This window comes from Enoplosus armatus, chromosome 15 (assembly GCF_043641665.1).
Source record: "Enoplosus armatus isolate fEnoArm2 chromosome 15, fEnoArm2.hap1, whole genome shotgun sequence".
Lineage (NCBI taxonomy): Eukaryota > Metazoa > Chordata > Actinopteri > Centrarchiformes > Enoplosidae > Enoplosus > Enoplosus armatus.
Genome location: NC_092194.1, coordinates 7,746,032 through 7,769,557, shown reverse-complemented (window position 1 = coordinate 7,769,557; position 23,526 = coordinate 7,746,032). Strand labels below are relative to the sequence as shown.

The 23,526-nt window shown below is 42.1% G+C and overlaps 1 protein-coding gene across 1 annotated transcript in view; it reads right to left on the bottom strand.

Moving 5' to 3' along the window:
* Positions 1-23,526, bottom strand: part of LOC139297344 (AT-rich interactive domain-containing protein 1B-like) — a 168,123-nt gene that overhangs the window by 67,349 nt on the left and 77,248 nt on the right.

Below are 23,526 nucleotides of genomic sequence, written 5' to 3'. Positions count from 1 at the left end.
TGATTTAATGGGCGAGTCTTATTATAAGACTGTCGCTGGGCCAGTGTAATCTGGCTAGCGCTCCAGGGCACAGCGCTGAGACACATGCACTACAATACTCCACAGCAGATAATATTGCTATGTGCTACATTGCTATTATAAGATAGAGCCATTTGCCACACTGATACGCCGTGTATAAGGCTGTCATTTGGGAAGGAGTGATTTATGACTGTGAGGCATGAGAATAAAGACAGATTATTTTTATGCATGTGTCTTTAGAGGCCAACTTCATTTATTTTTTGTTTGTACTGCACTTATTTTTATACGGCATCAAAGGGAAATCATCTTCCGTGCAAAACACACATAACACCATATGGGCTTTGTGGTATTTATACAAGCCCTGTAGAGTCTGGACCACCCACTCAAAAACTGCACAATGTCACTTTGACATTGATTCTGAATCTACACTTAATAGAACAAGATCCCTCTGTTAGCTGTCTTCCAATTTTTGCTGAGACTAAATTGCTATTAATTATAAATAGCAGAGCAGCTGTCTTAAAATATATGACATATCTACTAGCGTATTAGACACTGAGGTGATATTGCATCTCCTGCCACTTTTAATATCGGCACACGGGTTCCAATCACGGCCTAATAATGGCTTCTCATTATGAGGTGTGTGTGTGTGTGTGGTAGTGGTGTTCAATTTCACCACTTAAAAGCCACAGATGACACCTTGTAAAAAGTTAATTTCACGATAGACATTTACGGAATAGGGCTGTAAATCTAAGGTCTGGAGGTGTGCCATGAGGCTATCAGCTCTGATAATTGAGATATTGAATAATTACATGTAAGCAGTTCATTATATGTATAAATGCAAAGCAGGTGTAAGAAAGAAAAGTTGAGAGAAAGGTGTTCACATGAGCTGCTGTTAGATAGTTCTTCGCGGTGGGAGAGGGCCATTGTTCCCTGGATGTAATGGCGGAGTTGGGCAGGAGATGGCGCTGCGTTTGCTGTGAGCACAGAAGAGCATGTGATCAAACTCTAAACAACAGAAGAGGGTTGCGTTCAGGATCAGGCAACATTGCTGATCGTTTCATAATGTGATTCACACTGCTGACATGGACAGTTATTACCACACATCACATGTAGACACACTGTATAAAATCACTGTAATATTCTTCTAATATCCTTATATGGACCTGTGAGTGATCTCAGCAGTGTTTTTTATGTTCTATAATACCACTATAATAATCTCAGAGACTTTTTGTTGTCAAATTTGTATAGAAAGTGTCCAAAATGTGACAATGGGATATTTTTTTGACAGGGGATTATATGACGCTCGTAGTAAATCACTTAACATGATCTGTTTCAATTCAACCATTCTGTGTAAACACAACCCCACACGTCACAAAAAAAGGCATCTTCACACAGCGTGAATCCACGGTCATTAAAAGACAAGAGAACATCTCTCTTTTTAGGAGTCTCCCATCTCCCTCTCTGTCTCCCTTCCTTGTTCCCCGAGCCTTTCATTTCCCGGATCGTCCTTTTTTTTTAACATGTAAAAAGGCGACAAAGGGACTTGCTGCCAGATCTATCTTTAAACTGCTTTCATTTTTTTCCGTCAGATGAGATTGAGTTTGGTGAAAGGAGAGAGGAGAGGAGGGCTTCCACCTAACTGTATAAGCCCCTCACACACACACACACACACACACACTCCCAGCTCTTCCTGTTACTCCTCACCCTCCACCCCCCCCTTCCTCACCCTCCTCCTTCTCTTCCTTACTCCCCCCTCTCTCCTCTCTCATGGCCTCTGTCTTAATTTCACAGGGGAATCATTTGACAGATATTGCCCTTGAAGAGGCAGCCTGTGTCTCGCCACTGAGAGCAATGGGGGGTTGAGGGTTGTGGGGGTGGGAAGAGGAGAATTGAGGGGGGGGGGGTAGAGGAGAGGAAGCGACAGAGAGTGAGAGTGATGGGGAGAATGAAAGAGGGGGAGAGGGGGAGTGGAGGGTAAAAAGTTATTAAGTGGATGTGAAAATGCAGCGCAGCCAAAAAGGTTAAGTCTGGAATAGGAAATTAAAACTTGCATCGCTTTTGGCTTTAAATAGATTTGGTTTCATTACGGGCGCCAAGGCCAGTTAGAGTCAAATCCCTCTGGAGAGAGGGAGAAAGAGGGGAGGAAAGAGAGAGGAGGAAGAGAGATGGTGGCATGGGAAGGGAGGCAGGCGGAAGAATAGGAAACAATAGGAGGGAGGAAGGAGGCAGACTATCATGCAGTTCACATTCATTTTCAATTTCTGCCTGTTTTTCCCCAAACCCCCTTCAACAGCCAAGCAAATACCAATTCTACATACCATTACTGATTTAATACTAAGACTTTAAGTGGAATCCAAGGCTGCTGTGAATCATGAATACAAAGAACATGACCGGCATTGGCTAACAGGTGTGAAAACCTTGTGACTCTTTTTCTCAATCCTTCCGTTTTTATTTACACTGACATTTTATGAGTCTTTGGTGACTTGAGTTAATTTTTTGACCCTGACACGTATGAAACCTGTTCAGACCTGCCTTTGGTGATTTCAGCAGTTTGCTTTTGCCAACTGGGAAAATGAGGAGGCATGAGGTGCTTGCAGCTACGGCCTTGTGCTGCATGCATCTTACAAACGCCTCATATACGTGAAATATATACATGAAGGACAAGACCATTTTCCCATTCTCACAATTTAAGCCTTGGCTTTAGTGGTTTAGGGAGGACACATTTCATACCACAGTGTACACACACATACCTGCACAGGTTACACAGACTGACCCTCTCACAGCTCTGGTTATTGCCTCTGTGGTCTCCCAGGGAGGGACAGAATAGAGAGGAGCCAGATAGATTGCCATGAAAATGTGAGAAAGGTGGATGAAACAGTGTAGGGAGGGAGGATGGAGGAGAGAAAGTAAAAAGGGAGAGAGAAAAAAAAACAGCAAAGCCTGATAAAGACACTGAGACAGAAAGAAGAGGAGATCATGGGGGGAATGAAAGAATTAGAGATGGATAGATAAATCAAGAGATAAAGAGATGGAAAGGGAGAAAGGGGAAGTGTGTGTGTAGAGAGAGGTTGCGCTCTCTTTAGAGATCTTTATCATTTGCCACCTCTGGCCATGCAAGTAAACAACGGCGGTAATGAAACACAAGCTGGTGCATACATGAATAAATAAAATGGTTGGGGCATTTCAGTACAATTTAAGTTGGTAATCGTTATGACCATTAAAGGTCAGGAGACTAACTGTAGCCTCCGTGTGACTATCTTAGCTAAAATGGATCACAACACATTACCTGCAGAGATGTTTAGCCAAATTAACTGCAAATGTTCGCTTCACTTTCTGTAAATGACAGAAATGATACTCTCTGTATGTATAACTGTCATACTATGACCCAATTTACTCATGGTATTCACATGCAATCTGTATTTAGATATCTTATCTGGATTGGGAATAAAGCATGTTAATGCAAGATATAAATGCACACAGAACACGTATTGATATATGCACAGCGCATACGGCACCAGCCATCCTTAATGTCTGCAAGCCCCTCAGAATTGAGATAGCAAGCAAGCTAATCAATACCAGGTGTATATAGGGTCAACTATGTGTACGGTACTGTTTACTGTTATCAATACTACAATAAGTACCTTTTAATGGCAGTAACAACAGTAGAAAATGTAAGTTGTAATAGTGGCAGAAGTAATACAAAGACTTTAAATTTGCATTAACAACAGTCTATATGATATAATGGATATGCTTATACTTCAGTCTTAAAATAACACTTTTAGCTGTTAGCCGTAAAAACACATGAACCAAGCCGTTTTAAAAGCACAGAGAGGGAGGTACAGAGTGAGAGAAGTGAGAAGGAAACAGACGATAAGCTTCGGCTCCAATGTGAAGGGAAGCCATTTTCTTTTCTCCCACCGTCCTCCTCCCTGGCAGGGACAGCAAGCGACTGAGAGAAAAAGAAGACGGAGACGGAGAGAGGAGAAACTCTCCTCCCTGGCCTTCTCTCTCTGTCTCTGTCTCTCCCTCTCTGCCTCTGTACACCAGATTATGAAAATGAGTAGGAACCAGTGACCCCACAGCTTTCATTGCATATTCAGGGGGGGCCGGGACGACACACACTGGATACTAATAAATAAAAAAAGAGAGACTGTGTGTGTGTGTGTGTGTGTGTGCGCGCGTGCATGCGTGCGTGCGTGCGTGTGTGTAGTAGGACAATATAAGACACAACACACTCAGCAGAAGAGCCCCCCCCCCACCCTCACCCCCACGTTTGTCTGATGAGAGAAAAAAAGAGAGACAGAGAACAGTCCTCCAAAGCTAAAACAGAGACAATGTCGCCTTAATACCAGAAGCAATTTACTATTCATCCTCTCCAAAGAATAGGCAGTAAAAACTTGATGAGAGCGCTGCATGCAAATCTAACAGCAGCAGTGCATATTTCAACTACAGCATAACACACACACGCATTATTGCTTCAGTGTGTGAAATAAATGGCTCACTAAGAAACAGTACGTCCATGAACAGAGCAACGACTGTCATGCAATTAAAGATGTGTTAAGTATCTGTGTGCATGTTTTCACGGGTGTCCATGTTTGACTGTATAAAAGCTTGTGAGAGTGGATTTGTGTGTGTGTGTGTGTGTGTGTCTCCTCCAGTGTGGCGTCTCTGGGTAGCTAGCTATGGTGGCTCATTGGCAAGCATGAGCCGTGCTGCCATAAAAATGCTCTCTCCAGACAGGAGGGAGAAGAAAGGGTGTTACCTTGTTGCACAAGGGTCGAGCGGACAGTGTCTGTGTGAGCGAGAGTCAGCCAGAGAGAGAGAGAGAGAGAGAGAGAGAGAGAGAGAGAGAGAGAGAGAGATAAAGGTGCTGAGACAGACAGAGAGAGTGAAAAAGAAGAGCTGACAGCAGCAGCCGTCACAGTGAACACCATGAACGACAGTAACACATCATTTCTGAAGACATTTCTTTTCAAACTTCAACCTGACTGACTGACCAACACTTCACACTGCTCCTATGAAACCAAAACTTTTCTTGAGTGCTCTGCTATGCATGAAGTTAGCCAAATATTAGCCTGAGGCAGCTTATCTAGGAATTGAGGGGAGGCCTGCTTGCTTGCTAGCTAGCTAGCTAGGTGGCAGCTAGCCTACATGCACGGTGTACACTGAAGTAAGGTGATGTAAGATGTAAATGTAAGATTACTTTTCAAGTTGTTTTGAACAAAAACTTCATCGTAGGATAAAGCACATGTATTACTAATAACATTATCGGCGGCTCTGTTCTACGGTAGTGTGACAGTGAGCCAGCATGCATAATACCCTGAAACCAAAGCAGCTAAATGGAATTCAGCCATCATTAATTTTATCATTTACACTTGTGCTCTTCCTTCTGTGACATGTCAAAATGTCTTCTGTGAAAAAGGCCTATTAAGACAGAACATTTGCAAATTTAAAGGGCTGCTTAAGCCAAATTAAAGGCCCATGGGCTTGTAACCCATGGTACACTTACGCAGGTGTTTTCACTTACTGATGCCCTGAGATTTCTGCCTGCGGCAACATCTCTTTCCAGAATCAGTGCCACCATCACTCTGAATAATCACCAACATGCTGTCAACAGTTTTCATAGGGACTATTTCTTCGTAGATAGTAGCTGTCTGCATGGCTGGACACAGGTGAAATAGTACGTTTAATTGTAATTTGGGTGACCCGACCCTCAAAGAATGGCATTTATTCCTGCCTGGCTCAAGAGACACATAGGTGTTTTTTCCCAGACATTTTTTGCCTTTGCTGTACAAACAAGAGGTGTTTATTTTTGTGGGTTGATGCTGATGCTTTTTTACAGCACAGTTTATTGGAGCTTTGATTTCATTCTTGGCTGCAATGTCCCCTCTTCAATTACCTTACTATTATTAGCATATTGGATATTTGTATATCTTTTATTTGTAGCATGTTATAATGTGAATCGGGCAGATACTATAAAGAGACCTTGCTCACAGGTGCCTTGACAGTAGTTGTTAACGGGAAGCTGAACTTTATTCATTAATTTTCCCTTCAGATTTTCCAGGATTTAAATTTGTGACCTTCCTGTTACACCTAGGGGATACTGCTGCATCTCAACGGACTTCAGGTAAAGATGTGATTTGAATTTGGTGAAAAATGAATCATCTTATCATGCAGAAAGGTAAATCAGATGCTTCAGATGTGAAAAGAAGGTCTTTTGATGTTACAAATATCTGCAAACTGTGAACCACAACGGCTCCCTTCCAGCATTAGAGTAACATTTATACCCCTCAGCATTATCTGGATACACACACACACATGCACACGCACACAGTCAACTCTCTTCACTTAGCGAGTGCTTCTCTCGTCTCTTGGCATCAAGATGAAGGCCAAAGCCAAACTCTAAGTGCACAGCTTTCCATTTAGGCCTAAAATACGACTCTTCTTCCCCCCGCGAGGGAGGACAGCGCTGTAACGATAGTGCACTAAGAAAAAAAGGTCTGGTGAGGTAGTATATGTGTGTGTGTGTGTGTGTGTGTGTGTGTGTGTGTGTGTGTGTGTGTGTGTGTGAATGTGAGAGAGAGAGAGAGAGGAAGGGTTAGCAAGAGCACAGGGTAAAGACTGTGAGATGTGATGGGCTGGCTGGCTTTTAAGGCCCACTTTGTAGCCCGAGAGCTGAGGCTGGGATCTGTGCTAATGTGTATGTGTGGTTCTGTATATACTATATATTTATGTGTGTGTGTGTGTGTGTGTGTGTATACACCCCTCACAGCCGAATGGAGAGAGGGCTGAAAGGCACACCTCAGCAATGACAAGTAGGTAAACAAAATCATCCGTGCAGAAAAAAGAGAGACGGAGACGGACAAGTACAGTGGGAAGATGACGAAACAAGGAAGAAGGATGGTAGAAGGAAGAAAGGAAAGGATGCATGACGGACAAGGAGGAATATAAAACAGGAAAAAAAACTCTGGGAAGGAAGGTGTGAGGAAAAACAAGGAACAATAGAGGAAATTAGAAATGGGGAATAAAGAAATGAGGGGAAGATAATAATAGAGAGGGAAGAAGAAATTTAACCTCTATGAAAATACTGCCGAGGGCCTAATTTGTGAAAAAATCATTTACTACTATGGATCATGATTTGAAATGAAGTAAATTGAAATTTAAAAAAAGAGGGAAGAAAAGATGGCAGTAAGGAAGAGAGGATGGTGTGGAAGGAAAAGAAACAAAGAAAGGATGAAAGAAGAAGAGCAAGCAAGCAATTTAGACAAAAACAAGAAAAAACATTCGACGTAAAGGCTAGTAATAATTCAATATCACACTGTATAAATTATACAGGAGGCTGCTCCATTATGCATCTGCAGCCAAATGTAACAAAACCGCAATCACTACTCCTCAGTGCTTGAGACTCATCACTTTGCATGACAGATAGTCTATACAGACAGCAACAGCATTATGGGAAATCACCTTGTGTCTCTAGGTGACCAGGGGCCTCCATGTATGGATGGCATTGTTTTCCAGCCACTCCAACTAAATCACACCAGAGTAAGTAGTTTGTGTTCATGAATACTGAGACAGAAGTGTTCATGTGTTATTATGTTTGGCATGTTTATTTTATGTGTGTGTGTGTAGCATGTGTTGCGCGCGAGTGAGTCTTTGAACATCTGTATGCACCTCTGCCTCCCTATTCCTATTTCTCCTCCCTGTGTTTCCTCTCCATACAGCTCTGCCATGATGAAGTCCGTCGCAGGGTCCCCGACCCAATATCCAACGCCTAATAAACTAATACATCATTAATGAGAGGGAGGGAGGGAGAGAGGGATGCAGAGGAAGAGAGATGCACTGCCTGGCTATAGCGAGCTATTGCTCCACAGCTCAATAGGCTTTCTAACAAGGCTCTGTCCTTGAGAGAAGCTGCATACTAAAAACTTCTCCATCGGCCGACGTGCCAAGCGAGGGGAATTCATAAACAGAGGACAGAGAGAGGGAGGGAGGGAGGAAAGAAGGGAAGGGTAGGGGAGGTAAAGGAGGGCAGACGAGAGAGAGGTTCTTAGAAATGGGAAGGAGGGAGACAGATAAAGAGAGACGAAGGAAGATGAATCATGTTCTGCTTTAATTGTCCTTCTCTTATCTGACTGCTTGGTTTGGGTCAGACTGTCTGTCTGACCGACTCGCAGTAATGACACATGATCAATAACCAGTTTATTAGTTTGTTTGTCTGACTATTTCAGCCTGTGTTTGGGCTCCTTCTACCAGGCTGTGTGTGTGTGTGTGTGTCGCAGAGAGAAATCCCATGGGTATAAGTGGGTAGTAAAAAGAGGGCGCCACTTAGCTTTACAGCATCTCCATAAAACAGAGCGAGGAATACCCTGACTGCATCCTCTCACAGGTAGACGCAGTGTTTAAACATATGCAAAAATGCTCATCACTGGACACACACACACACCTACAAATAGCACAAATGAGTAATTTGGAAAGAGAAAGAGACCTGAGAACCACTTCTGTCAGTTGGATGTATGCTTGCACTCATAAACACCAAATACACACACAGATGTGCGCGAACACACACGCACACACACAAACAACTCAAATTGGACGTCTCTAAGCAAATACTGCCGCAGGCCTCATTTGAATAGAGATAATTGAAAATCAGACTTGTTTATCAGGCTTAATAGAATGACAGACACTCACAAAAGGAGGCAGAGAGAGCGAGCTTAGCGAGTATTAGCATAATGTTCATGGCTGAATGATTTCTAGGTCCATTAGGCCAGGGAAGGACATTCGAGAAGTTCACTTTTCATAGCTGGGGCTAAATGCTGAAATATGACTTCATTTTGAGGTGTTACTTTAAAATGATGTATTGGCATTTCAATGCTGACGCGAGGGTGGTGGAGGGGGGGGGGGGGGGTTCAGGGAATATGCTAGATGAAATTAAAAGAAAAGAAAGAGAGAAAAAGAAAGAGGATGAAGGGGAGGTGGAGGGTTGTAACAAATGCTCGGGAGAGATTTGGGAGACCGTCCAAGACTTTCATTATCTTTGATGCAAATTATCAGACCCCATAATTAGGCCTCTCATATCACTCTCTCTCATTTCTTCTTCTTTTTCCCTCTATCTTCTTGTGATCAATGAAGCACAGTAGGGGGTGGAGAGGGGTGTCGTAGCCTTCTTATGGTGTTTGTTTCTCTCGGGGCCCCTGGCATGGCTCAACGCCTGGGCGTCCCCTTCAGAGTAAATCCATCTCTGATTACAGCCCGTTCAATTAGTCTCCAAGACACATGAAACACAGCTGATGCACTCTCTCACTACGAAACCACCGCAGCTACAAATAAAAAGTGATATTTGGTCTAAATCAAAAGTCAATTTATACATTGCATTAAACTATAGAGGAAACACTCCCATCAAATGTAGCTGAACTGAGGGGAAACACAAGCAAAACAAAGAGAACATACCAAGGTTTCTCAAAATGGGAGGCAACACGCTGACGTCTGTAAGAGTATTATCACAACACACAAATGTCTGGTAATGTGTGCAGAGCAGGAGTAGGCCAATTTTCCTTTCGAATTCACATCCAAATAAAGAGCCACCAAATTTCATTATCTGCTGAAATCCAGTGCCCACCTCCGTTGATACCATCACTACAAACCTCTGAAGCAGCAAGAGGAAAATACAGTAAACAGGAGAAATCCTCAGGCCAAAGCCCAAATTGCCTCAGGACAGCCCTCAGACGATACAACACTGCCCTTGGCCTAACAAATTAGAACTACACAAAAAAGGAAAATCGCATTACCTGAAAGGAAAACCGCATCACAAGTCTGTTTTGATGCATTCTGCTGCTTAACTAGAGATGATACTGTATCAGATAACATGACAACAGCAGAAAATCGGAGACTTAGCAAAACAATACACAGAAAAACCGAGACACAGATAGGCCTGGTAAAAAACTGGAAAGAAGATATCTAATGTTCTCATAAAGTGAGAGCTGCTTATTCTCCTGCACACTACAGAGCACGAGTTCCTCCCTCAGAACAACTGAAAACACAAAGACTTTACAAACTGAACAGATGGTGGCAGAGTATAATATTTACCAAATAAGTTACCACACATCTGACAGAAAAATAGCTAAATATGCAACATTCGAGAAGCAAAGTCAGAACAATGGTCCTCATGCGAGAACATTTTCATATTCTTAAGTAGGCTTCACCAAACTCTCTCAACTGCATAAACTTTGTGGACAAATGTCTGGTTTCAAAGGTTTTCTTAAATCATATGTGACACTGGAGAATGAATCTGTTTGTATGATTGGTTCTTGCATGAGACCCATTGTCTTTATGTCAGATAATGATTTAAATTTAAACAGGGCGAATGGCCTCTGAGACAGACAGACAGACAGACAGACAGACTGTGACTGGAAGGATTAGCACTAAAGGTGGGCATGTTGTGACTGACTGACAGCTAATGGTTAGTGTTAATGTTACACAGTGTTCGGCTCAACAGCATGACACATGTACTTTGACTGTTCTGCTTAAACGAAGGAGTGTGTGTGTGTGCTTGAATGTGCAATGTAAGAGATTAGAGAGGTGGAAGGCAACACACAGGTCTTCATTGGTCATGTGTTATGTGTGTGGTGGGGGGGGGGAATCCCCTTCTCTTCCCTGTGATAGGTTAATGATGGGATTAGTTGTCTTTGTGGAGGAAGTAGAGCACTGGGAGTCAATTGGGGGACATGCTGCTCTCTTTCTACTCATTCTCTCTGCTGATATTTATAGTTTATTAGTTTAAAATATGGCTTTAATCAAAACAAAATTTCAAAGGTAGTGCTCAGAATATGTCAGATTCACAACACAAAAGTGAGCCAGATAAAATATCCCCGTAGGCAATAGATCAAAGAAAAAAGCACATTTATCCAAGTTAATATCCTGGCTCACTGCCCTTGTGTCAGGTACAGCCATCCAAAGGTAAAAGTCAAAGTCAAGCTTCCCATTTCCCTGGTGAGATGGGGTGATTAGCAGAAGGAAGAAAAATGGCAGAAAGGAGGGATGGAGTGATGGAGGTCCCCATAAGACTAGGATTCCTCTGTAACACAATAAACTCACATTAATCTAAGACATTTTCATTATAAACCTGAACCTCAATTTTAACAATCAACCAAATAAAAAAACTAAACAAAAAGGCAAAGCTGGCAAAATCATCCAATTTCTGATTGGAGTTAGCTAATTAACATTCTGCTAAACTGGCTGTACAGGAAATGAACTGTTAATGAAACAGATTTGAAAAAGTTTGTTTTAAGATAAGATGAATAAAAAACGTCCCCTTTTTTTCTATTATTAGAGTATTTTAAAACCTGTGATTAGAAAAATGATTGGCAGACAAGCCAAGAAAACAAACACTGTTGACTTGTTGACCTCAAAATGCCTTAACCAACAGCAAGCTTTCCCTCACATGGATGTGTGTCCCTGGAACTCCAACACATGGCGATCAGGCAAAGGACACAGTCGGGAGGAGAAATATAGAGACCGAAAAGTAGAGGACAATGACACTCTACTTCCTCTGGGAATAGGAGGATGTGGGGGAGCAGAGGAGAGGAAGATGAGGAAAGGAGGTTGGGAAGAAGAGGAGGAGAGGGCAATTTGGTTTCCACTCTTCTCTAATCTAATATGTGTAACTGTGACTGATTCTCTGTCCTAAACCAGGACCCCAGACACAGGGAAAGGGCACCAAACTTCTCCGCTAGCCTGAGGGAGATGAACCAAGGAGGGAGAGGGAGGGGGTGGAGGGGGTGAGAGCGGGAGAGTGCGAGAAGGGCAAAATAATGTGTCAGCTCTGGTGAAAAAGAGCGATAGAACCAATTCCAGAAATGGGAGAGAGATATTCCCAAAGCTTGTGTATTATTGCCAGGATGTTGGACAAAGCAAATATCTAATGCAGCGCAGTAAATCCTCTGAAGGTGTCAAGGTGTGCGTGAGAGAGAGGACGAGGACTCCACAGAGAAGCACCAAATCACACATTTTTCACAACACCACAGGAACATGCTGACTGTAAAGCAAAAAAATGTGTGTGTGTGTGTGTGTGTGTGTGTGTGTGTGTGTGTGTGTGTGTCTGTCTCTCTCTCTTTTAGAGTCTGAAAGACCAGCGGCTGTGGTCCTGTTTGGTGACTCCCACTGCAGCAAAGCTAAGGTTAGCTATTTGCTCTTTTCACACCTCACAGGGTAAAAAAAGACTTGGAGGCAACGGGGAAATTCAGCTATTAAGACTTCCCAAATCCCCTTTTTCACCACAGGGCAATATCCAGTATGGCAAGCCCTTGCTTAGAGACACTAATACCTACCAAACTGACACACACACACACACACACACAGCCACAGCCATGGTCCTGCATTCTCCATTAGCTTATTGATTTTGGGGGGAGAAAGGTTTTAGGGCAAGATCTCTCTACGGGGGATGGCTCAAAAGGCAAGGTCAGCAATGCAATGCAGTGTAAAACACACACACACACACACACACACACACACACACACACACACACACACACACACACACACACATGATTTCTCATATTTTTGGACTCAAAGAAATAATTCCTAAAATGTTCGTATAAACAAATATAACCAGAGGCATTTAAAATTCAAGAGAGGCTTCAGCCTTCTGTTATCCTTTATGAAAAAGCAGCCCTAAATTGTCCAAAATGTTAAGGTAATTCTTCATATGAATGCTTCTTTTTAAAAGGTGCTTCATCATTTATCATGTATGACAGAGAGCCTCTTTCACACAGCACAGGCAGCTTCAATGAAAGCAAAACAAAACAATACAAAAGAGAGGTCCCCCCCATTTTCGGAAAAGTGGTTGCTCCAAATCCTCAAATTTCCAGAGATACAAACAAACAAACAAACAAACAAACAGCTTTCTCACATTGCTGACTTCAAACACAAGTAGAGCATCCTGAGCTGGAGTCACCCATCAAATGAAGACTCAGCAAGCAGCAGGGACAAAAAAAAACTATTACATGTGCAAATATTTTCACTGTTCAGACTCAAGTTGTTGTTTTTTGACAGATTTAACAGCAAAATGTGACTGCATCTGTCAAAGTGTTCAAGTCAGTAAGTGAGTGCAAGACTCACTTGTTTATTTTTTACTTTTGGCTGTGGCCATATTAAGCTGTTAGGGGGCTCCAGGGCAAGAAAATAGCTGTTGGGCTCCTGTATAGTTTGTGGTAATTAATCAGAACATTGTTTAGAAATACGCATCATGTAAGCACAATATAAACTGAAATATTTAAGGTCATAAAATTTGATTTTAACACATGGCCCTTCTTCAAGGTCAGAGGGGCCACACAATTAAGAAATAATGCTAAACAACCCAATTGATCTTGTAATATCAGACTACACATAAATAACACATGGTGAGTTTTCTAACTCTTCTTAAATTCAACTATTTTTAAACCAAAGAAAGTACATTGAAATTACGGGATTGTGAATAATCCTTGCATTTTGGAGAGGATTTTGAAACAGCACTTAGATCACTGTGTGGGGAGATTCAACAGTTAAATTCATTTAAATAATGTGAAGAAAAACACCACACAGATGTGTCTGGTGACTAGTCAGACATCTCTTGAGGAGGTGGGGTTGGGTTTGGGGAATTTGGACTGATGGACCTCAGTATTTGTAAAACCGTGGCTACAGCAGGGGCCTGCTTTGCTTGGCTGGTAATCCATTGCTTTTGGACGTGTAGTTGAGCTATACAGGTGAAGAGGCATATACTAGGTCTCCAAAGAATACTGACATAACAATGTCATTTCATCAAAATGGATCAAATCCAGACGTAGCAATCGCCACTGTGACACAAGAGCACATTCACATCTCACTCATCCACAAGTGGCCAAAACCCAACACACTCTTAATCCACGACGGCACATGACAGCCCTATCTCTAATGCAGCTCCCACAAATGTCCCTTACAGCCACTCATACATTCTCACAATGTATTCTCAATGTCAAATCGCAGCGCCATTCAACCGTACGCCTCTGAAGAGCACAGACACGGAAGCGTTTTGGCATTTGGTGTGAATAATGTGGAGACACACACTCTTAAGTAACTGTGTGTGTGTGTGTGTCCCAGCGCGTGGTGCATATTCAGTGTGTCAGAGATGAGTAGCCATGCACGGCTCTTAGATAAGGCCTGTTACGGGGCCCTTAGAGGGACAAGCAGAGCGGGGGAAAGAACATCTGAAAAGGCACATTCTTCTGTGGCGATCAGAGAGACCCTCATTCACACAGCCAGCTCTCGCATCTGGATCACTCTCTCTTTATCCCCTTCTTACTTTACTTTTTTTCTTCTTACCCTACTCTTTTTTCACACAGAAAGAAAAGATATTATTCCAACACCTAAAGTTTATTTATTTAATTTTTTTATCTATTCATTTGACACCACTCTCTGATCATCTAAACTTGCTGTGATTTATGTTCTTCTGTGTTTGTTGTTTGTACAGATTAATTCAAATGTGGCATATTGAGTTAATGTTGAGGTTCCGTGCTTCGATGTATTTAGGACTATTTCTCTGTGTTTTTGAGCAGGGTGGAAATAAGTCTTACTTTTTCAATTAATTAATCAGTTATGAAATATATGTGAGGTTTTAAAATGATAAAAGGTGTTAAACTGACCCTCTTGGTTATTTTAATCCATTTTACAGACTATATTGATGTAAAAAAACCAGCAATGAACTAAAAAAATCACTTACCTACATGATGAAGGCACAGCACAACCAACAGCGACATAGAAGAAGAGAGAAAGGCCATAATTATAATGCGATCAGCACTATGATGTCACTGTAATTACTCATACATTCCATAGCATTTGCATATAATTATTTCCATGCAAAAACATGCGATTCATTAATTTTACATACTGCATTACAACAGGCTTTTGGCATATAATTACATATATTCCCAGGAATGTTTCCAAACACTGGTGACACTTTACTGTGTGAGTGTGTGTGTTTGTGTGTGTGTGTGTGTGTGTGTGTGTGTGTGTATGTGTGAGTGTGTGTGTGAGATGTGCTCTATTTAAGTGGTCGTTGGATCATTAGTGCTTTTGAGATTCACAGTAGATTTCACAGTCTTATAATGACTGTGTTTGCACATGACAGAGCGAGAAAGAGAGGGAGAGAATTAGTGTTATTACCATAGAAATGGAGGGATGAACGGAGTGATGGAGAGATATACAAATACATACCAAGAACTTAAACTGTATAATGAGTACTTAAACACGAGAGTGGGCAAAAGGACCGGAGAAGAAAGGAAAGGAAAGGAAAGGACAGGAAGTTTACTGATTGGCTGTGGGGATGACAGTCACTGATCTTGGCCAATAGTGCGACAGAGGCCCTCCACCGTTACAGACACATGTGTACACACACGCTTTTTCTCTCCCACCCCGTCACACGGCCTCTCAAACTCTCCTTTTCTCCCCTCCCTCCTTTTCTCTTCCTCCTATTTTCAATCTCCCTGCACTCATTTTAATTACCCAGAACGACGGCGAGGAGCCTGCGCGAGAAATTAAAAAGGAAAATGGAGAGCAGCAAGAAAGGGAGGGAGGGAGTGAAAGGTAAAGAATGAAAGGAAGGGGGAGGTTTTGTAGCTTCAGATGGGATGATAAACAATCTATCCCTTTAAGTGAATTAAAATTGCAGCAGGGGGGATTTAAAATGGATGAGGAGGGAGGGGTGATTTTTATCATGATGGCAGCAAAAAAACAAAAAACCACCGCTAGGTCAATGAGGTTGAAAGCAAGTGAAGTGGGATGCAACAGTCAATGCAAGTGTCAATTCTGCCTTTATCTTCCCTACACACACACACGCCCTCTCAACTGAAGATATCCCTTGTGGGTGAACCACAGAGATACATTCTGACATTTTCTTCTGAATACTATTTCTGTGGAGTGTGTGTGTGTGTGTGTGTGTGTGTGTGTGTGTAGTATGTGAGTGTATGTCCCTTTGCTGTGTCTCAAAGGGATGCAGTAACATGTCCTTCTTCAGTCTCCCAGGGTGAATATGTCCCTGCTGTCACACTGTGTGTGTGTGTCCGTGTGTGTGTGTGTGTGTGTGTGTGTGTGTGTGTGTCCCTCAGAGCTTTGCTGCTAGCCTCTGGATTTCTATCAGCACATCTGTGTTGCTGCCACTGTTAGCCAGGCGTGTCACACACACACACACACACACACACACACACACACACACACACACACGCACAGAGCGACAGGAAGGAAGGAAAGCAAAGCAGAGAGGGGAACGGGGACATGATTTCAAAAGCGCTGAAATGAAATCCTCCTGAGTTGAGATCACAGAAACACTAAAAAAAGAAAGAGATGAAAGCGCAGCCGCTCTCTTTTTGAGCGTTTTTAACACACAAACATCGTCCGTGAGTTCATTTTTTGGAATGTAAAAAGTCCTCCATCAGTTCTGCGTCTTCCCGTTTGAAAACTCTGTTCGGCTAATACTTTTTTCGGCTGGTCCTCTTCCTCCTGTGTTGGAACATGATTCGCTGCTCTCATGCCCCTGAAGACATTTGAATAATTCTCTCTCTCTCTCTCTCTCTCTCTCTCTCTCTCTCTCTCTCTCTCACTCTCAGTCTTGTCATTCATTCCTCCTATTTTACCCACCCCATCCTTCATTTCTTCCACCCTGCTGGCTGCTTCCCTCCATCATTGGTTTGTAATTTAAATATTTAGCCTTTTTTAAGTGCAAGGACAAAGTTATTATGGCTGAATTCTCTTTCTCCTGGCTTCTTCTCATTTTCCTCCATCCCGCCCTGCTCTTGTCTTCTGGAGAGTGAGCGAGAGACAAGGAGTGTGACAGAGGAAGACGGAGGGAGATAACGAGTGGTAGATGGAGAGAAAAGAGGTGGAGTGGGAAAGAAGAAAAGTTGACAGCGAGATAAATTATATCCAGAATGAGAACAAGAGAAGAGGAGAAGGTGAGAAAGTGGTGTATATAGAAATGGAAAGGAGAAAGTGAGAGAGGAAAGAAATAGCGACAGGAAAATGGCCCAATATAAGTCAACTCACAGAAATTCTAACTCTTAAAACAGCACAAAATGACGTTGGCAGGGCAGATTTATCAAAATCACTTCTGATTGGTTAAAACAACCCCTGCCTCTCCCAAACACGGCACTTGTACTGCCCTCTCTGAACGCTGTTTGGTTTGGTGTCAATAATGTCAGGCTTATTATCAGGCATGAGAGACAGTGAAAGAAGGTACAGTTATAGAATTTAGAGCATCAAAAGGTGAAAAGAGAGAGAAAAAAATGTGAGGAAATAACAGAGATTCAATGACAGAGAGAGAAAAAGACAAACAGGAGGAGACGGAGGGAAAGAGGAATAAGAAAGAGAGAAGGACAGAGAGAGAAAGTACGATGGAGCGAGGTTGTGTATGAATGTGCAGACTGCAGTGAGTTGGTTGCTCTGTCTGGACGCAGCAGGAAACTCAATGGACTGGGGTCCTTCATTATGCAGCCCAGGCACGGCTGACTGAGGAGCTGCCTGTTTAAATAGCTAAACCAAAAAGCATAGTCGACTCGTGTCACACCGCTTGATACACACACACACACGCACACACACACACAGACAAAGATAGAAGCACTTAATGCACATGCTTTCATATACAAATGAACCCTTCCACTTTTGTCACACTCTCTCACACGCACACACCCACACACATACAAAAAATCACACATTCAGCTGACCATTGTCACACATGCACACATTTTTGGACATACACACATTCCTGTTAGATGTAAACGTACACATACACACTTAAATCTGCAAGTGAGCAAACACACACACTCACGCTCACAGAGCCACGCAGAACCTAATCTCACAGTAAAGACAGCTGCGACATCACTGATACATTTTCTTTCCTTCTTTGTTTCTTTAATTAGAGGAACAAAAAGAGGCAGAACGAGCAAGCGAAGGAATGGGAGAATAAGGGAGAGAGAGAGAGAGATCGCATGTCGGAAAGCAGACGTAAAGCTCCTATTGCAAAGGAGGGGTCAGGCATCATTAGGAAGGATAGCAGAGCGTTATGCAAATGGACTGCTGTTACAGCAGTAACACTAACCCTGTGCGTGCGTCTGTCTTTCTGACACACTTTCCAAGATTCAGGTTTAGCTTTAAATTGACCTCTAGCAGAAATCCTAAAATAAAAGCTGCTATTCAGTTTTGGAACAAACAATCGGGCCTGCGTTGCAGTCCTTGTTGCTGGTAATATCCCCTGATCGCCTGAGGACTGTGTAGACAGCCATGCATCTCCTCTGATACACCTTCAGCTCCTTCTTTTCAGCTGTCAGCTAAGACCTCAACTTGGAACAACTTCCTGGAGGTTTGCCCTGTCACCACATCCCCTCCATACAGAGAACCTAACCAAACCGCTGGGAGTCACTACAGTGTGTTGACAAGGATGTGATGCCTCACCAGTTCCCCACTGATAAACACTACAAAATACTGCGTTCAATGGAGCACCTGGACAAGCTACAGACTAAAACGCAACTGAAATAAATAGATTAATAAATACTGAAATATATATTAAAAAAGCTGTGATGCAGACTTTTATTTTATCGATGCAATTGCACTGTAAATAACACACAGCTGTACTATTTACAAAAAGAAAAATATTAGTTTAGATATAAATCTACATGAATACATCTAAATATACTGATGCATGTATATTAATATCTATAAATGCCCCACTACTGTACTAATAATATTTCTGTAGATCGTTCTAAAATCAAGTTTACAGAATATTTCACAACTAATTTCCGAACACAAGGAAAGACATCAGCTGAAGACAAATTTATTCCAATGGAACTTAAAAAAAACAACAACTTTCTGTCTTGTTTACATATCCTAATCCCTTAGATATAGCGGGCGGTGCGGCTGTGGTTTGGTGTGTCTCTGCGCTGGCGGATGCATCTAATGAGCGATCCTTCCCTTCCAGCGCTCCCAGTATCAAACGTCTCCTTCCACTCCAGTCGTTTACCCGCGGACTGATCTCTATGAAGTCGATGCTACTGCTTGTTCTGGAGCTTTGGCTTCAAACGTCGACGTGCCTTTTGGGGCTGCGCACATATCTGCTCTCTTCCTCTTTCTCTCCCTCTCCTCCTCTTCCTCTCTTTCTCTCCTTTATGTTCCCCTTTTCAAGTCTTCCCAGGAGTCTGCGAGTCTTTGTCTTCCCCCTCTTTCTTCTTTCAAGTCAAGACAGGTGGGAGCAAACAGCCTGGCAGTTTTCCTCTCCTTTTTATCCACTTTCTTGTTTTCTTTCTGCGGCTGCTCTCTCACTATCCCCTCTCTCTCTCTCGATCTCTCTGTTTCTTCAAATTGAGTTGAGAGAAATCCTTGATCTACCATTTTGAAGGAGGGAAGTCAGCTTTGGTGTATTTTTACACACACACACACACAAACACACAGCCTCATGGATTTGGCCTACTGTATGTACACAGATATCCTAGTACACAAAACAAATACTGCGATTAAAACATACATGCTTTATCACACAACAAACACTCACAATGATTCACACACATGTGAAACACGCATATCTGGGTCTAAGAGGTCATGACCTCGGTGTGTTTTTAAAGGAATTCTGGGATATTAGCAAACTGAAGTGTAGTTCAAATCTACAGTAGAAACGTGTCAACATGTCTGACTTCTTTTTAATGATGCCGCCACATCCCCAAATCTACTAAATTAAATTTCTATTTAAATCAGGGTTTATGATGCCAATCTGAATGTGTCGACTATTTGGAGAGTGTTTACTTGAAAGTGTTTATTTACATGATTCCTACTCTGAACTGGGGAAGAATGGTTTCCTCTACTTTTGTTCTTATTACTGGAATGAACCGTTAAAGTCAGGGACACATAGCTGAGATATTTTAAAGTCCTACTCACTGATGCTGATATTTTCAATGCAATGTCAAGATTTCACCAAACTACCAACACCGTGCCTTGTTTGGCCTCATTCGCATGAAACTCCAATCTCTCCCCTGTTGGCCCCATACACACTGCACATAGTATGAAAATAGCAAACTGAAAAGCAAAGCTCATTTCAAGGTCAAGAAAATAGCAACATGTCATAGCACTGCTTGCGCTAGTCTTTGCAATACTACAAAAATACAGTGGAAGGTATTACATTTGACTTTACAAAACTAAGAATACAATAGCGGAGGTACAAAGATAGATTAATAAATAAATAACTGCAATGATTCAGTATTTCCCCTCCTGGCAGAGCGGAGAAGCCTTTTAGAAAACTGCACTTCAACCATGTAGGGAAACTCTGGGACAGACTGCATTTAATAATAAAACAAACTAAAAAAATATAATTGAACAGTGAGTGGTCAAAGAGCAGAATTGGCCCTACAGGAGGAAAGAGCCAAGTTAATTTATGAGCAAAAAATCCTATTAGCATGTTTCTAGTGGCATAAAGCCATCAGAAATAAACAGAGAGAAGAAAGCTCAATTTAAAATTAAATGCAGTGTGCGAGGGGAAAAGGCTCTCTCTCTCTCTCTCTCTCTCTCTCTCTCTCTCTCTCTCTCATGGCTTCCTCTGAATCTCTTTATTACTCTCCTCCAAAAATCATCCCAATTACAGAGCTAATTTTAGCCTCCAGTTGGTGTGTTTTTACCTTTCCAATAGATCGGAAAAGAGGCTTAATACAGCAGGCAGAGGTCAAACTAACTAACCTTTGTCGGCTTCACACAGCTCATAACGCACAACACTGAGCTGGGAACTGTGTGTGTGTGTTTGTGTGCAGGGAAGAAAGCGAAAACGAGCAAGAGATGTAGCAGCATGCTCTCCCAAAAATGTGTGTGCAACTGTGTGAGAGAGAAGATGACAGCTTGCATGAAAATCCCTACATTTGCGATTGTGCGTGTGCATGTGTGTGTTGGAGATTAGTGCATTATGTTGCGGTGTGTTTTTCAGTGTACACAACTGCCAAAATGTCATTCCAGTAACACAACGATCATCAAAGCCTGCGCCATCTATCCTAAAGACCATCTAGTGATATTCATAAAGAGCATAGCAGATAACAGCCTTGTCATGTTAGCTCCTCCATAATCCAGACGTCTAGCCTTTCATCTACACCAGTGTGTGTGTGTGTGTGTGAGAGAGAGTCAGAGAGAGGATGATCATATATGCTCCTGTTGTTAAAGCTTATCACCGAGATCAGAGTGATGTCAAAACAACTGTGTGCTGGCAGGTGATGACACATTCACACAGGCGCACATACTGTACACACACACACACAAACACACACACACAAGCATATCATCACCCCTAAAGGATTCCCATGTGCACACATCACGAGGACACACACACCTAGTAACAAACACAAGCACGTGTCATCAGCAAGGACACGCACATATTCACAGACTGTACATCTTTAGGAAGGCATGGCGCGCACACACACACACACACACACACACACACACACACACACACAGAGTTTTCCCCTCCAGACAGGTGTAGTAGAGTCAGTCCAGTTATTTGAGCTGTTGTAGCAGAGCCAGCAACAGCCTCAGTCTAATTACCTCTGGGACGCGAACATCACGCTAGTAGCAAAGCAGGTGTGTGTGTGTGTGTGTGTGTGTGTGTGTGTGTGTACGTGTACGCAGAGAGAAAGTGAGAGTAATGACTGTGTATTTGTCTCTGTAGGCACTCCAAATTGAAATGTATTTTGAGAGAGAAACGTTAATAAAAACCTTGATCAATATTTCACAAACCACAGCTGATTTTCTTGTTAACAGTTCGCACCCAAAGGTAAAAATGCAGGGAATATTTTTTGACAGCAGCTTCCTGATGTGACATTTTATTATAAATAAATGTCCACCATGGTGCTCTTTTATAACTAATCACTGACATTGAGCCAATCAAAGGATTTACTTTTGCTGTTGTAAAAACCTGGGATGCTGATGGGTAGAGTAAGAGGCCTCTGCAACAAGGAAGTGATTGTTTTAGAAGTGGGGACATAGTGGTTAAGGTCAGTGAAAGCCAACATGGCTGAACAGACAAAGAAAAGGGAAAACTCAACTTTATCAACAGAAAATACAAGGGGGAAAAAAAGCAACAACAAACAGTTTGATTTCCCAAGAGATCTCTGAGAAGTGCAGCGCAGAAACATCAATACAAGGAATATATCCAAAAAGAAAAAAAACCCAAACAAACAAAAACATTTGCAGGTTACTGTTGGTTATCTTATCTTGTTATTAATGTATTTGGTATGTACTGCTTCATGTCCGTGTGTGTGTGTGTCTTGTTCTCTGTTTCAGCGTTTCCATAAGAGATCAGCAGCAGCTTCCCGCCCAGTCAAATCAATAGCTTGTTACTGCAGCCTAATGTCTTCCACGAGAGAGCACACACACACACACACACACACACACACACACACACACACACACACACACACACACACACAGGCAGATGAACACCAGTACACAAGCATATGTTAACGTGTGACAGGCAAAAATACATTCATTGGAACAGAGGAATGGACACACACTCACACACACACACATATATATACATACAGTAAGTGTTTCAAACATAAAAACTAAATCTTTTTCTAACTGTACCTTGCCTTATGAAACATGCTAATTTCCAAGGTCTCCAGTAAACAAATAGCTCTCAAGGGGCGGCATTTCAGCTTTACGGCCTAAACTCAGTCAGCCTGGAGGACAACAAGACCAAGTTTGAAAAAAGAAAAGGCCGATATGAGATAAAAGAGGAGGAGGAGAGGAGCCATTAATATATAGAGAGAAACTAAGCAGGAAATGAAAGTCAAGATTCCTTCCTTCATCTGACGAGATAGGCTGTTTTAGCAATTTAGCAACTAATGTGTCATTTTCTTTTTATGGTGCATGAGAGATTGTGCAAAACTGTTTAAATGATTTATTTTTGTATTTTACCTTTAAAGGCATTTAGAAAATACACTTACGGATAACTCTTTGATTTAATGATTAGTGGAGGTCAAAAGTCAGGCCACTGTGATCTTAACTGATAGAGTCAATGAATGACAGCAGTGCTGAAACAAGATGTACAAACTTAAGACACCCAGACAGAATTGTTTTATTTTCAAGGGAAGTTAAAGTGAGTTTTCAGTCCAAAACAGCAGATGCTGAGCGACTCTGCTGCTCTGACTGGACTTTTAAGTTTATTTCTTCGCAGTAAACAAGGTAAAGTGAGGCTGTGTCTGCAGCAGCTGTCCACCACTCCCTGCAAGATGAAGACTCACAGCAGAAAAGACACATTTGTGTAGGTTTTTGACAGAGTAGTGATCGCCACAGATATGCCTCCACTAGATATATCTATCAGCACATATAGGATCAAAGGAAAGGGGTTTCTAAAGACATTTTTTAAGTGCACAAAACTCTGCAGCAGCGTGAAATGCATGCTGGGAAACATTTTGTCACCCAAGGAAGTGAGAATGGATAGTTTGGACAGTTTTCACCCCATATATTATCACATTACAACCAGTA